At 43.8% G+C, this 16446-nt stretch overlaps 1 protein-coding gene across 1 annotated transcript in view; it reads left to right on the forward strand.

Moving 5' to 3' along the window:
* The first annotated feature begins 315 nt into the window (after positions 1–315).
* Positions 316–16446, forward strand: part of LOC124718938 (venom allergen 5.02-like) — a 52646-nt gene continuing 36515 nt past the window's right edge. The window contains exon 1 of the mRNA XM_047244603.1: positions 316–511. The gene's annotated coding sequence lies outside the window, so the exon portion shown is untranslated. The remainder of the gene's footprint in view (positions 512–16446) is intronic.

Genomic DNA, 16446 nt, shown 5'->3' on the forward strand with positions numbered 1-16446 from the left:
CGTCCTGTTCCGAAATATTCCCGCCGGCCGTGCGCGCCGAGTTCTCGACCATTACTCCGCCCGCGGCAGCGCACAAAGTTACGGCGTTTGTGTTTGCGCCGGTCGGGTCGTGTGTTTTGCGCCCGCGGCGAATCAGCCAGCCAGTACACGGCGGCGAAATCGCCCATGATGGTGCGGCGACACCGACGCGCCGGACCACGTGACCCGCGGGTCCAGTCCTGCGATCGCGTGTGTGTGTGTTTGAGAGAGAGGGAGACAGCCAGTGGCGGTATATAAGTGGATGCGGCGCTCGGCAGTCGTCACCTAAGAGGTTAGCGTCCACTTCGCGACAACGCGCGCCCGACACCCGCCGAGGACCAGTCGCCGCCGCTGACATTCCGAACAGCGCCGGAGAAAGCCGATCGCGCCCGATCTACGACGGCGTCCCGCGGGAAAGCGCTCCAGCCGGCAATTGACGGCCACAGCGATTCTCGAAAGCAGTGCAGCAATTCAGAACGCTTCCGTACACCAGGTATGGATTTCGTTTAGTTTCTAGCATCCACAAGATACAGGCAGAGTCGTTACTCTGATCGCCAGTGAACATCAAGCTTTTATGCTTATTCGCAATAAAATTAGTATCAATATTTTCGCTATCTCCCGCCCTCGTTACCACATCAATATAACGTTGAAAGAAGTACCAGATTAAAATGTGACGAAAGTATCTAAAAATCGCGAAATCAAGTAATCAAGCTGTACATATGTACCGATTATAAATATTGACAGTGATTGTAGTGATATAGTCGTTGATTTTTCGGTATTTTCTTCAAATAGCTGATTAAAAAACCATGACTAGTATAACAATTAGTCTAAGACTACAATTAGTCTAAGACTACATATGTCTGAATTGTGTCAATTGTTGCGGTTGATCTAAATTGTTATATTATTTTTAAGAACCAGTTTCGTCGAGATCGCTTGCAAATCTTTTTGTTGATTACCAATTTGGACAGATCTCTGCTGTCCTCATCGGATCTTGTGAGCTATTAACTGAAGTTTATGATCTTAACAAACGTACTGGTGTAGCGTCATTTTACAATAACATGGTTTGCATGTTTGTAAAGATCATGTGTTACAAAACCCGATGAAATGATGACAGCACACATCTGTCGTAACCGGTGATCAATAGAAAGAATTACATGCGGTCTTGGTGAATCTGATTTTTAAGAATAATGTAGTCTCTGAAGACACAGAACATTGCCTCATATGTTCGCGAAACGTACGAAATACCGCGTCTGGTGGGAATCTCTCAATGCGGAAATTTACGATCGCAGCTATTCTCAACAGAGTTTTTTCAGTTCAGAAGGCTTCGATATGCGACGTAAGATTTTTGTTTAACCTCTAGTATCTGCAGTATACGGTTATATTCGTTATGAATTCTGATCACTGTAGGACACTATGCTTCAATGCTTATTCTCATTAAAAAGAAGTCTTACTGATTAGGTTGTACCTCGCCCTTGATAACAATATTGATGATAGTTCTTAGAAAGATTTTAATGGAGGTTTCTGAATAAAGTCTTCGGCGTTAAGTCATATGGACAGTGAAATGAATCTTTCAGATTGTATATTTGTACCGAACACAAACACTGGCAGTGATTCTAAGGATTTAGTTATTTTTCGTAATTTCGAGCTCATTTTTAGGAGGGGATAGGACGGGAAATCTGCCCTGCCCTTCAGAAGGAACCATCATGGTATTTGCCTGAAGCGATTTAGGGAAATCACAGAAATCCGACATTAGTGTTTATATGTACAGCGCAGTTATGCTTGACTGCATTGTACATTCCGACAAAATATCAAAATGTCTGACAGGGAATCTATGCGGCACACTATTAAAGATCAAAGAGAATCTTAGCAGAAGTTCCACAGCTTGGAATACTTCCTTACATACAATAACATTCTTCTTTACCTTTTAGCATACGCATACAGATTCAAAGTCGTTAATAACCCTGAAGACATTCGAATACCAAGTTCATTCGCGGTACAGTAGATTTCTCTGTTTCACCTATCTGACGTCCCTGTTAACAAATTGGCGTTCGTGCTTCCAAGTACTTTAATATAATTGTCTGTGTAAAGTGTTTGACGACGATTTCAAAAATTAGCAAAATGATCTCAATATGTCAATACCGTAAGGAACGTAAATATTGTCAATAATCATAAGGATTGATTCGCTGTCTTATCTTACGTGTTTCTTTATGATCATTGCTTAAACTGGGGTGAACAACACCACACAATAATTATATCTCGCGTTAGTGTTTATTAGTGAAATTTTTCCTATCTCTATTGTAGAATCCGGCAATATATGTAATGAGACAGACAGTAGTCTCCAAATCTTTGGTTCAGGATACCAATGAAAACACGAAATCAAGAAAGCCTAATAATACTTAAAAATTTTAGTAGCCGTCTAATTCACAGACTAAATGGTCCACCTTCAGAGCCTTAGTTTCTCAGAAATAAACTGAAAGTCATCCTTGTTGCCCACCGCTGTTAGACCTTGTTTTATACAATATAGCTGGTTTCACTTTAATTTACTACGCAAATATTTGAATTTTATATTCAAGTTTATACACCCACTGAATACTTTTTTTCTGTGATTTATTGTTTTTGTTTTCTCCCTTTAACCGAATCATGTGGCCTTTTTTTTCCACGAAGGATTTTTTTTCCGATACGATATTCTCTTCTGCATCTATAAGACGATTCCGTTACGACTGTGCAAACTTTCAAGGACGACGGAGAAGGGCAAATGTATCACTTTGGGGAAACTGACCATGGTCTGGAAACGACCTAGTCGAAAGTTATAAGCGAAAATCCTTGTGATACCCCTGCCAGTAAGCCGCGCGGGGTTAGCGGAGCGGTCTGAGGCGCTGCAGTCATGGACTGTGGGCTGGTCCCGGCGGAGGTTCGAGTCCTCCCTCGGGAATGGGTGTGTGTGTTTGTCCTTAGCATAATTTAGGTTAAGTAGTGTGTAAGCTTAGGGACTGATGACCTTAGCAGTTAAGTCCCATAAGATTTCACACACATCTGAACATCCCCTGCCAGTAGAATACATGTACCGGCACTTTGCTGCTTAGTTTGCACAGTAGTTAATTTCCAGAGGTGGTACTGCGAACCAAAGCAAGAAAAAATATCCAATAAACACGGGCTCTACAATGCGTACCTTAAGAACTATGAACATTTGTTCAACTTCGCTGCTGTGAAACACATCTTTTCTAGTGAACAAGTGCCGACAGTTTTTAAGGAAGGCAGTGTATGGCCTATGTTTACTGGACATTTTTATCTTGTTTTGATCCGAAAGTTGTGTACCAACAATCTTAACAATAATAGTACCGGGTCATATATATTCCACTATCAGATGTGTGAGAACGATTTTCACTCGTAATTGTTAACTCCGTCGTTTCCGGACCAGGGTCCGTTCAAACTGAAACATTTACCCTTCTCCAACGTCCCTAAAAGTTTGTAACAACATGGAATCACCCTGAATATCCACACCCTACAAACAACACTCCATGGCAGAGAGTGTGTCCCATGTACCGGTTATTAGAGTTTCTTCCTCCTCCATTCAGGTACGGGGCGCGGGAGAAATATTTGTTTGAATGGTTCTGTGCGTGCCGTAATTATTCTACCTTGTCTTCACGACCCTTATGTGAGCGATGCGTAGAGGGTTGTAGTATATTCCTAGAGTGATCATTTAAATCTCGAAACATTGTAAGGTCGGTTTCTCGGTACGCTTGCGTTCTTCTTCAAGGTCTCTCAGTACAATTCCTTCAGCATCTCTGTGACATTGTTCCATGGCTCAAAGAGACCTACGACTATTAGTGCTGTCTATACGTTCAGTACCTGCCGATAGTACTGTTTGGCGCGAGTCAGACACACTTGAGCAATATTCTAGGACGGGTCGCACGACTATTTTGCAAGCAGTCTGATTTGCACACGCATCTCAGCAAGGAACCGAAGTAGACCACCTGCGTTGCCCACGACTGAGCCTCTGTGACCGCTGCAAAGTGCTACACGCAGGTATTGGCATGAGTTGACCGATTCGAATTGTGACTCACTGATATTGGTGTCATATGATGGTTGGGAAGGGAGTGAGTCAGGGTTGTAGCCTATCCCCGATGTCATTCAATCTGTATATTGAGCAAGCACTAAAGGAAACAAAAGAAAAATTCGGAGTAGGTACTGAAACCCATGGATAAAAATAAATATTTTGAGGTTCACCGATGACAATGTAATTCTGTCAGAGACAGCAAAGGACTTGGAAGAGCAGCTGAACGGAATGGACAGTGTCTTGAAGGGAGGATATAAGATGAACATCAACAAAAGCAAAACGAGGATAATGGAATCTAGTCAAATTAAATCGGGTGATGCTGAGGGAATTAGATTAGGAAATGAGACAAAGTACTAAAGGAGTTTTGCTATTTGGGGAGCAAAATAACTGATGATGGTCGAAGTAGAGAAGATATAAAATGTAGACTGGCAATGGCAAGGAGAACGTTTCTGAAGAAGAGAAATTTGATAACATCGAGTATAAATTTAAGTGTTAGGAAGTCGTTTCTGAAAGTATTTGTATGGAGTGTAGCCATGTATGGAAGTGAAACATGGACGATAAATAGTTTGGACAAGATGAGAATAGAAGCTTTCGAAATGTGGTGCTACAGAAGAATGCTGAAGATTAGATGGGTATATCACATAACTAATGAGGATGAGGAGGTATTGAATAGAATTGGGGAGAACAGGAGCTTGTGGCACAACTTGACTAGAAGAAGGGACCGGTTTGTATGACATGTTCTGAGAGGAGGCGTGGAGGGTAAAAATCGCAGAGGGAGACCAAGAGATGAATACACTAAGCAGATTCAGAAGGATGTAGGCTGCAGTAGGTACTGGGAGATGAAGTATCTTGCACAGGATAGAGTAGCATGGAGAGCTGCATCAAACCAGGCTCAGGACTGAAGACAACAACAACAAAATGGTACTTCGTTGGATCGTTTCGTGAAACGCACAGTTTTCTATTTTTAAACATTATAAACAAACTGCCAATCCTGACACGACCTTATCAGTACGTGACAGAATATTTCTGCAGCTCTTTTTCAGGCAGCAGTCCGATGTAGATACGGTAGCTACATCACACGCGAAAAGTCTGAGGATACTATGAAATCTCTCTACAAAACATTAATATACAACATAAACAGTGAGGGTCCCAACACACGACCGTGGGGAACACATACAGTTACATTTACATCTGTCGACTCACTATCAAACCTGACTCGCTGCGTCTTCTCTGCATTTCGGACAAAATACATAGACGCAACAAGTGGAACACGTTAAGTTTACTAGAAGTATATCACATCCACCGTCTTTGTGAACTGTGAACGTCATGAACAAGCATAGGCTGATTGCTCTTGAAGTGTGTCTGCTCTCTCGTCTTCGACGCGCGAGGTGGTACGTCATATCAGCGACAGTGGGCTATTTGCCAGCGCCATTGCTGTTTCCCTGTTACAGCTCTGGTTCTTATTTATTCTTCCCTACCTCTTTTCCTCCACCCCCATCCCACCCCCCCTCCTCCGCCACGTCCCGTTACACTGTTTGTTGCCCGCCTTGACGCCCATGGTTCTTTGGTCTGCCACCAGTTCTTTTCACTTTTGACATGAGATATTTTAACTTAACCTGTGCAGTCGTTTACTTAGTTCTTGCCGTTTTCTCCTAGCTTTTCTTGTACAATACCTGTCTGTGGTTCGTTACCAATCCATCCACATCGATCCTCTCACTCCTTTTGTATCCTCCGGTAGCTCTTATAGTTCTCATTTTAACTCTTTGAATATGTATTTCGTTTATCATATTCAAAGCTCATATTTAAAGCTCTGTCAACACCCATCTTACAGCGTTTTTCTATAAGTATTTCATCGTGCTGAAGCTCTTTTAAAGTGCCTGTTAATCCTTAGAGATGCAATGTTTAACTTGTTCACTTTATTACTCATATCTTAATCATGGTCATAAAAAATTCTCGATCAATGTAACTGGAATGGTTTACCTGGCCTCGTAGCTGTCCAGTCATAGGCGGATAGGGGTCATCACTGCCCGTCAGAAGCCGATACGAGTTGGAATCTCGACCTGAAACACAGTTTCGTTTATCAGAAAATTTGCACTCTCGTGGGTGAAACAGTCACTGTTCATGTAAATCGACATACAGTACTGTTGAGTGGTACTTAAGTAAATAAATTAGTGAAATCAAAGTGAACTAGAAATTAGAATATAAATGGAAAACTTGGTTTAGTTTGGAGAGTTACATACTGGCACACAGCGGGCACAACAGCAGAGCAGAAGAGACAATGACCGTGAAGTCAGCAAGTTCCACATAAGCGGACGCTGTCGATTCAGCCGTCAGGGCATCACGGTCATTGTCTCTTCTGCTCTGCTGTTGTGCCCACCGTGTGCCAGTATGTAACTCTCCAAACTAAACCAAGTTTACCATTTATATTCTAATTTCTAGTTCACTTTGATTTCACTAATTTATTTACTTAAGTTCCACTCAACAGGACATATCCTGCCAGACGCTTCACAGAGGGCACTTTTAACAGCCCTAGTCATTTCCTTTCCTGATCTTATCGCAAAAGGAGCAACTGGAATATAGCTGTGTATATGCTCCCGTCTGATGCTTAATTTCTCTCACCTTGCCATCGCGGTTGTTATGCGAGATGTACATCGGTGGCAGAAGAGCCATTCTGCTGTCTATCGCACGTGCCGGTTCTAAACTTCTTCAGTATTGTTACGCGAAAAGGGCTTATTCTTCCCTCCAGGTGTTCCCATGTGTTGTTGGCCGGCCGGTGTGGCCGTGCGGTTCTAGGCTCTTCAGTCTCGAACCGCGTGACAGCTACGGTCGCAGGTTCGAATCCTGCCTTGGGCATGGATGTGTGTGGTGTCCTTAGGTTAGTTAGGTTTAAGTAGTTCTAAGTTCTAGGGGACTGATGACCACAGATGTAAAGTCCCTTAGTGCTCGGAACCAACCATGTGTTGCTGTGTTGGTAAACATATGTGAAAAGTCGAAGCAGAAGAAATAAAGTAAAATTTGTGCTCCGGCCGGGACTCGAACCCGGGTCTTCTTGCTTGCTAGGCGGAAACGCTAACCATTAAACCACCATGGTCAACATTGATGCACGAACTAACCAAGTTGCGCCCTGCCCAACACAAACTTCAATTCATATCTTTTGCTTATTTTCCCTTACAATGTAATGGTTAGCATTTTTGCCTCGCAAGCAAGGAGATCCCGGTTCGATTCCCGGCCGCAGCACAAATTTTAATTCATATCTTCTGCTTCGATCATTGTCGTAGATAATGAAGAGACTTAAATGTCTCAGGGAAACATTTAATTATATCTGAAAAGTATTACCCGACCAAGATATTATTGCACTTGGCCTACTGTGGAAACGCACGGAGAAGTTACAGTAAACAAATACAGTGGTCAGTAAGGAGAAAGCATCGCACTGTGAGTCATTCCGAGACAGCTGTTCGTATACTGTCAGGTCGTTCAGCGTGTCCTTGTGAAATATTAAGGTAAACTCTCACGATAAGCCGGCGCAAGGCCCCCTTTGTCCGGTGCAATAATATTGTGGTCGACCAGTATGTGAATAGTGTCAGTCATGCCGAATATACAATCTGTTGTCAGCTGTCAAAAAAGTAACGTGTCTTTTGGTAGTGTCGGCGATTATTTATTTTTTATATAAACGGTGGTGAATGCAAGTTTCTCAGGAGTTGCTGGATTAGAAATCAAAAAAGCAGGACTACTTATTGTGCGATTAAACGGGAGCCTACGTGTATGACGTTGAAACCAAGCTCAGTCGTCGCAGCAGAAGCATTCTGGATAGCCAAGTCGAAAAACACTCGTAATTGCGGTCAAATCTCACAGATTCGCTGTGTTCTTTGATTTTAAGGACAGTGCACCACGAGTTCTTGCGACAGGATCGAGCTAGCGGTAAAGAGCGCTACTTACGAGGTCTCCGCCGTCAGCGAGAAACAATCCAAAAAATACTCCGGGTATCTGACGAAACAATTCACGGCTTTTGCACCGCGATAATGCAACTGTTCACACTGCGTTCTTTGTTCGTGAATTTTTGCCCAAAAACAAGAGATACTGTAATGGTGCACCAGCCTTCATATTCGCCCATGTGACTTTTCTATTTACCCAGAAATGTAGAAAACCTTAAAGGGCTATCGTTTTACACGTATAGATGAGCTGAAAACCGCGTCACTCAGAGAACTGTATCTCAAAGATCGAGTTCCAGAATTGTAAAGTGGACTGGAAAAAGCGCTGGTGAAAATAAAATTGGCGCGATAAATACTTATAGGACCGATGTGCAGTTGAGTCATATTAATGGTTCAAATGGCTCTGAGCGCTATGGGACTCAACATCTGAGATCATCAGTCCCCTAGAACTTAGAACTACTTAAACCTAACTAACCTCAGGACAACACATACATCCATGCCCGAGGTAGGATTCGAACCTGGGACCGTAGCGGTCGCGCGGTTCCGGACTGAAGCGCCTAGAACCGCTCGGCCACAATGGCCGGCGAGTCTTATTAATGAACAGTAGAACTGCCCATCAGGGAAAATGCTGGAAAGCATGATTTCGATGCGGTAAATAGTTGATGTCGCATGTCGGCAAATGTCATTCCCCGTCATGTTCTGTCTCAGTACTTGGTTTTACCATTACGTCGAGAGGAACAGATGTGCTCTGTGGCTAGTTCAATGCAACGCAAAAGGGTGCTGACGATAAGTAAGGGCGTGTTCACTGTCGAGTGTTATATTAAGCACAGTTCATGGAAATCGTATAAGGAACTGTGTGCGTGAATAAATTAAACGGAAAACAGACGATAGCAGGTGTTTTAATTTTCATTTCGTACTGGACAACAAAAGTCCCTATAAGCATCTACTACTAGTAGGGTCACACAAAGATTTGTTCGTGCAAGGGTTGAAGGCTGGAAGTGTTTTGGAAAACATCCAGCAAAGTCTGCAATGCCAAACTTATTAGTGGCAAAATGGTGTGAAACGATCTCTGTAGCGAATAAAAACAGTAAGTACCCAAAAAATGTTGTAACACCGGTAAAGGAAAGCCTCTAGCGTAGTCTGACAAAATCTCAACGTCATTTGCCTGTATAGCCGACAATTAACAGAGCGTAGTATCGGAAAATTATGAAAAAACCTGCAAATTTACTGTTGTGCGTGGATTACGGCGTCCAGACGAACTTCCGCTTGCTAACTTTTGGCCGTGGCGTCTGGGTGAAGTGGAATCAGGGGACCTCTGCGTCCTGTTTCAGCCTGTCAGAGTATGTGAACTGACACAACATGTTTCACTATACAACACAAAAGCCCCATCTGTAGTTTCTTTAGTCGCTGTACAATCTCAAGATTGGTCCCTGGTGCGCAGTGTCTAATGTCTGCATCGTAACATAGTTCTTTCACCAAACTGTTGATGACAATCAGTATGTTTAGAAACTGTTTAATCTGTAAGTCTATCATCTCACAGAAGTTGAACGGATGCATGGATATTTTCCGTAAGATGGAGCAATAGCACACACCGCTTCTTCGACAACCTCGTCAGCAATGTGCGAGTATTTCCTGGACACCTCGATCGACTGACGACGTATCTCCTTGAGGGACAAACTGAAGCGCCAGGTATGCTCACACAATCCTCACACACTAGAACAGCTACAGCAGAACAATAAAGACGCTATCGCTGCCATCCGACGGGCAGGATGCTACGCGTGTCGCACACTTTGATAAATCGAGCATAGTGCCCCATCGATGTCAACGATGACCATTTCCAGTTTCGTTAGCAACAGTAAATCCCGAGTCACTCTAATGGTAAATATTTCCTGGGGCAGGTTACAGGAATAAATAAAATCCTCCACCCCCCTCCACTCCCAGTTCCTTCAATATATCTCGTACACTTGGAAGGGTGACCATCCGCTCAGCCGCGCGCTGTTGGCAAGCGGGGTGCACTCTGCCCTTGAGAGGCAAACTGAGGAGTTACTTGATTGAGAAGTAGCGGCTCCGCTCCCGTAAACTGACGTACGGCCGGGAGAGCGGTGTGCTGACCACATGACGCTCCATATCCGCATCCCGTGACGCCTGTGGACTGAGGATGACACGGCGGCCGGTCGGTACCGTTGGGCTTTCATGGCCTGTTCGGGAGGAGTTTAGTTTTAGTCACATTAATGTGACCACCTTTCAATAGCCTGAATAGCCACCGTATGCAGAGCTAGACGTGCAAGAAGAGTGCCAATGAGGTTTTGGGAAGTATCGACAGGTATGTGGAGCCACGCCCACTCCAGCTGCGCTGGGTTTCTCGGTTGGGGATCCACTGTGCGAACAGCCCAATCGAGATGATCCCACATATTCTGGATCTCGTCTAAATCCGGGGAGTTTGGTGCCCAAGGGAGTACGAGAGAAACTCATCCTGGTACTCTTCGAACCACGCATTTATGCTGAGAGCTGTGTGACACGTTGCATTGTTCTGCTGGTAGATGCCATTGTGGAGAGGAAACACAAGCTGTGTGTATGGGCGTACATCGTGCTAAGGACGGATGCACATTGTGTTGATCCAGTCTGCTTTCCAGAAAATGAGGTGACCTAGGGAATGCCACGAAAAGATTCTCCGGACCATAACCCTCCCTCCTCCGGCCTGTGCCTTTCCGACAATTGTTGCAGAGTGTTTTGTTTCAGTCTGATAGGGCATGGAACGTGATTCACCTGAAATGGCCACCTGTGGACATTCAGCGGACGTCCAGCTGGCGTCCGAATTCAGGTCTACGTCGCCGATGAACATCACACAGCAAGCGCGCATGAACCAAGCGTCTTTTGCGGAGGCCCATACGCAACAGCTTTGGATGAGCAGTCGTTCAGAAGACACTGTTGTTAGCCTCTTGCTTCATGTTGCTGACCAGTTCCTGAACAGTTGCACGTTCATTCGCCCGTACACATCTCCGTGGCCGTTGTTCACGTCATCTATGTCCTGTGATACGCCACAGTTTCCTCGGCGCTTCTTTTGCATACCGTCATTTTGCGATCCACAACACACTTCGACGACTCTGGCACGCGAACTGTTTACAAACGCCGGCCGGTGTGGCCGAGTGGTTGTAGGCGCTGCAGTGTGGAACGGCGCTGCTGCTACGGTCGCAGGTTGGAATCCTGCCTCGGGCATGGATGTGTGTGATGTCCTTAGGTTAGTTAGGTTTAAGTAGTTCTAAGTTCTAGGGGACTGATGACCTCAGATTTTAAGTCCCATAGTGCTCAGAGCCCTTTGAGCCATTTGTTTACAAACGAAGCCGTTTCGGAAATGTTTCCAGCTTTGGCTCAAAGCCAATGATCACGCCCTTTTGGACGTCAGATAACACGCCTCCGTATCACCACAAAAACTTCACTGTCGTCCGCACTCTCCCAGCACGCTATATATACTCTCCACTGCGTGGGTGTTATACAAATGGTTCAAATGGCTCTGAGCACTACGAGACTTAACATCTGAGGTCATCAGTCCCCTAGAACTTAGAACTACTTAAACCTAACTAACCTAAGGACATCACACACATCCATGCCCGAGGCAGGATTCGAACCTGCGACCGTAGCGGTCGCGCGGTTCCAGACTGAAGCGCCTAGAACCGCTCAGCCACACCGGCCGGCGGGTGGTATACATGTTGACGTGGAACGTAGGCGGCGGTCACGTTAATGTCACTGTTTGAGTACAAAGAGCAGCAGTTGATTTTAATTCCTTTTATTCTGCAAAAGTAATACTTTTTTCTGTGTACGCCTTTTGGTTTTATTATGAGTAGATGCGGGAATTACACGAGCCAGTGGTCTATTTATATCAGGCATTACAAAAACATGAGCACTGTACTGATTTTCTCTCTTTTGTTGATGTTTTCCTAGCCGAGCGGTCTAAGGCGTATTTGCGAAGAATTTGTTGCTCTTCAGCCAACACAGAATCACTAATGACCAGGTCTTTATGCCCCGCAGCAAGAGCCCGATTGTCAGAATATCCGCCGGCCTGGGTGGCCGAGCGGTTCTAGGCGCTACAGTCTGGAACCGCGCGACCGCTACGGTCGCAGGTTCCAATTGAACCATTTTGTTAGCATATCCAAATTTTTTTGATGTTGTACATATCTGAAATACTCAGGGAAAACAGAAGAGGGTCTAGCACCGATCCCTGTGGTAGGCCATTTTTAAGCTTCATTAAAGGACTCATCTTAATAGTGTATGTATATTAGAGCTACAAGTTTCTGTTTATAGACTTCCGTCCCCTCTTTTTTTTTTTTAGTGTCCCTCATATATTACGCCGGGTGCTCGAGGTGAGCTCCCGACGAAGTTGTGAGTAGGGACTCCTCGCAGAATACTAATGCGCTCGCCATATTTGCCTCGCATCGCAGGTCCTTCGCAGCGGTTCTCTCGAATCACGACAGCACACACTATCCGTGCGCTACAAGGCCGCCCTCCGCTTCTCGCAAACGAGACACGCACTCCGGAGTCACTTGTCGCGCACGTGTTGCGGTTACTTTTACACAGAGGAGATGCAGCGTGTTCCAGACCCAGCAACTAGTCAAACATACTCCATTACCGCCACGACAACTTTCAGCGGACGACATGCCGTACACACTCTCAGTTGAGTAAATGAACAGCAAAGGCATCGAGCGAGCAAAACCACAAGGAATACAGCGGTGACTACAGGAGCAGTTGGCTGTGTAGGAATAAAAAATGTGACGAAACGAATGACGGACTGGTCTCTGTGCTATCTATATCACGAAACAGATAAAAAAACGTTGCAGGATACGTATCGAATGGGTTCTAGGGGCCAAGAAAATGTGATTTTCAGTATTTGATACAATTATTGACCGAATTTAAAAATTTAAAACACTGGAATATCCTATTCTTTAACAGGTACGAGTATAATCGTACGTTAAACGTCTAACACAAAAAGTCATGAATTAAAATTCGGGACTGTTTATATGCCTCGAGGTGCCGTAATCATACGGCGCGCAAAGTACTCAGAACATATTTATCGAGTATTTGAGAATGGCAGCAGTTAGTGTCTAGCAAAAAACTTTACACACAGCTTCAAACATTCTCAAGACGTATTCTCGGCGACACCCTCCTACAAAATAACAAAAGATAAAAATTTCATCGGTACTATATTTTCACGGTTCATGTAGTAATACTATGGTATGAGGTATGACGTTTTAATATACCACTTTTTTGTTACGAACTCTATTGGCGACACATTTTGCAGAGCGTATTCACATACATGGCTAATCTCCAAAATTGTATGATTCTATGACATATAGCTCAGGAGGTATGATGTCATACATACTGAATGACTTTTCTTAAAATGGAACGCGAATTACCCAGAGTATACTGAGAATATTTAGAGACTTCCATCAAGCCTTAATCACGCTGTTTGATGCATGGGAGTTCGAATCTTTAAAAAATCTTGTGTCTGAGTCTGACTTCCAGGCATAAACGATCGATGTGTGTGACGTCAATAAATGAGTGACTAGCGCGGGCCTGGATTTCTTCTGCATCTACACACATACTGCGCAAACTACTGTGAAGTGCATGGTAGAGGATACTTAGCACTGTACGACATGTTAGGGTTTCTTGCAGTTCCATCAGAGTACGGAGTGCGGGAAGACTGATTAGTTAAGGGCCTCAATGAACATTGGGATTGTTCTGATCTTGTCTTCACAGTAACTACAGCACGGTACTTCGGGGGCTGAAACATATCACCATATCCTCCTTTTTTTTGTTACATTTTATTTGTCACCTCAGGACATGGAGCACTCAGCCAAGTATGGCTACATGAAATGCTGCTACAAATTAAATGACTCATACAATCAGACACACAGATATGCATTCTTTGTAAGCATATAATTATATCATGATATGTTCATCCGCTAAAATTTATACATTCCTATATATTATAAAAGTGTGTGTGTGTTTGTGTGTGTGTGTGTGTGTGTGTGTTTGTTTTCCACATCTCCTCGTAAACAATTGTACCGATTTCACCCAGATTGGGTACACATACGCCTCACACTCTCAGGCAACAATCGCAGTCGGAGTAAGAACCGCCTACCTATCATAGTTCAGCAAATATGACATCACGGACAATGAGTTGCGTGAAAAAGTGTTGCATTGCGCATGACGTCTAAATCTGTTACTCGCAATAAATTTCGCAGACAGTATCCAAATATTTCACTAAATGTACTTACAAAATTATATCTAGAAACCAGACATAGTTCAAGGTGATATGACGTCATACACACTGAGATGCCTGTAGGAGGGTGTACTGGGAAAGTAAGGAACGAGCGGTCTCGAAATGGGAGCCACAGTGAAAACCCGATGAAGTTTCGCACAGATGTGTGGGGCAGCGTCTCTAGCATGGCCGCCGATCGCGTCACGTCGCTCTGCTAGCTTCTGAACGCGCAGTCAGCACGTAAAGATGCCTTAAGCACGAGGTTGCCTGCCGAGAGATTTCGCTCGATTCCATGCATCACCACATAACGTACCTGTGATGCAGTTCCTTAATCATGACAGTTCTCCGCCGCACGCTGCAGGGACAATGGCGACGCCCTGCCGTGTTTTCGATGGGAAGCGTTTGGTCACCCACCGTACAGCCCAGATTTGGTTCCTCCGATTTTCATCTGTGCCCACATGAACCGCTGGCTATGAAGATAACGTTTTGGCACAGACAACGAGCTGGAGTCCAGCGTAGAAAGTTACCAGAAAGCACAAGTGGCTGCTTGGTATGATGAGGGTATTGGAAAGTTGTTACCGCAATACAACAAGTGTGTAAATCGGAGGCGACTATGCAGAGAAGAAGCTGGAAGATGTTGCTAATTGCTGCAAATAAAACACTTTCGATTTTCACTGAGGTTTCCATTTGGCGACTAGTCGTTCCTCACTTTCCGAACAGGCCTCGAACATTTACTTTCCACTGGTAAGACACTCCTATAGTCGGGTCAACTTAAAGAAATCCCTGACACAAGACAGCTTTCAGCTGGGAAGAGCAAATGGCTGTAGGACAAACAATAGCCGTCTATAGAACTGTGAAGAGGCGTTGTTTCATAATTTCAAAGTTGTTTTAAGGAGTACAAGGACAGGAAATATTTTCGATATTACACTACAAACCCATATAATATTACTAATATTAGAACATTATATTATGATCTTTTACAGGCGGGGAAGTTAATTTGAAATATTAATATTAGCTGCGAACGCTAATTTCTGATATCTCCTTTAAATATTCCTCATTGAAATTAATTTAATTCCCCAAAAGACATTTACTGATTATTAAACAGTAAGTTATATTATAAAACTTTTAAGCAGGTCTGCTGGTGGCAATGCTTCTGAAATGGTGAAACGGAGCATAGAAAGTTGTTACTTGCTTGTTAATTGATTTGTATTCAGCCATCCTGCATTAGATTCCCATTAAACCGACCAGAAAGTTGACCGACGGCATTGTTCAGAGGTCAGTGACCGATCTCAAAATTACGCAGTCTGCGTAACTACGTTGCACGGATATAGAAAGGATCTCAGGGACGCTGAAATAACACTAGTAGCGTTCGGCTGTAGCCACCAAATAATTCGTCGGCAACTTTGGTGCAGCCTGAAAAAGTTCTAAAATGCAACATAATAAACTGAGATGTGGCATTAATGGAAGATGAAAGTAGGTTTCTTGATTCAAACACGGCTGTTATCGTTAGCGTAATCATTTAACCAAAAGTTTCAGATATGAGAGCGACTCTTACATTTTATGAGACAGCAACCAATAACAAACGAGAGAGAGACAGAGCGAACAGGATCGCAGCTCCTGCTTTTACACAGTCAAAACAAATTACGGCGACTGCCTTGCCTTACAGAGTGTCTTTTACAAAGTTTTGATATATAAACATTTCTCAGCAACATTCTTTATATGAACAGTAAAAAATACATTTTTATATTAAATTATGACCTTTTCTTCATAATTTACAGATTTATTTACACAGAGAAACTTTATTCTTAATGTCTTTTAGCACTGATTAAACGTTTGGCGCATACTTTATTAATTATTCAAATTGCAACATTTCACACGGTTCATTTTTTGTCGCTGTTTTTAAGAACATTGGGAAGATGAATACCCGGGCAATGCCGGGTTTCGAAGACAGTATGTTTACATAGTGCAGCATCATGTGTTACGAGTTGCGTCATCATTCTGGTGGGCAGTCATCGTGCACGAAGCAGAAAACTCTGCAGGAAATCGATGTCGCGTGATACCGCAGTGGGCAGCCGAAAATTATGTTGTCCTGTCGGCGCCACAATCACATGATAGTGAGCCAATCAGTTGTAGCCAATAGAGGCGGAGTCAGAACCGTCCGAGGTTAAAGCTGAACATAGTGTCCA

The sequence above is a fragment of the Schistocerca piceifrons genome, chromosome 10 (genome assembly GCF_021461385.2).
Source record: "Schistocerca piceifrons isolate TAMUIC-IGC-003096 chromosome 10, iqSchPice1.1, whole genome shotgun sequence".
Lineage (NCBI taxonomy): Eukaryota > Metazoa > Arthropoda > Insecta > Orthoptera > Acrididae > Schistocerca > Schistocerca piceifrons.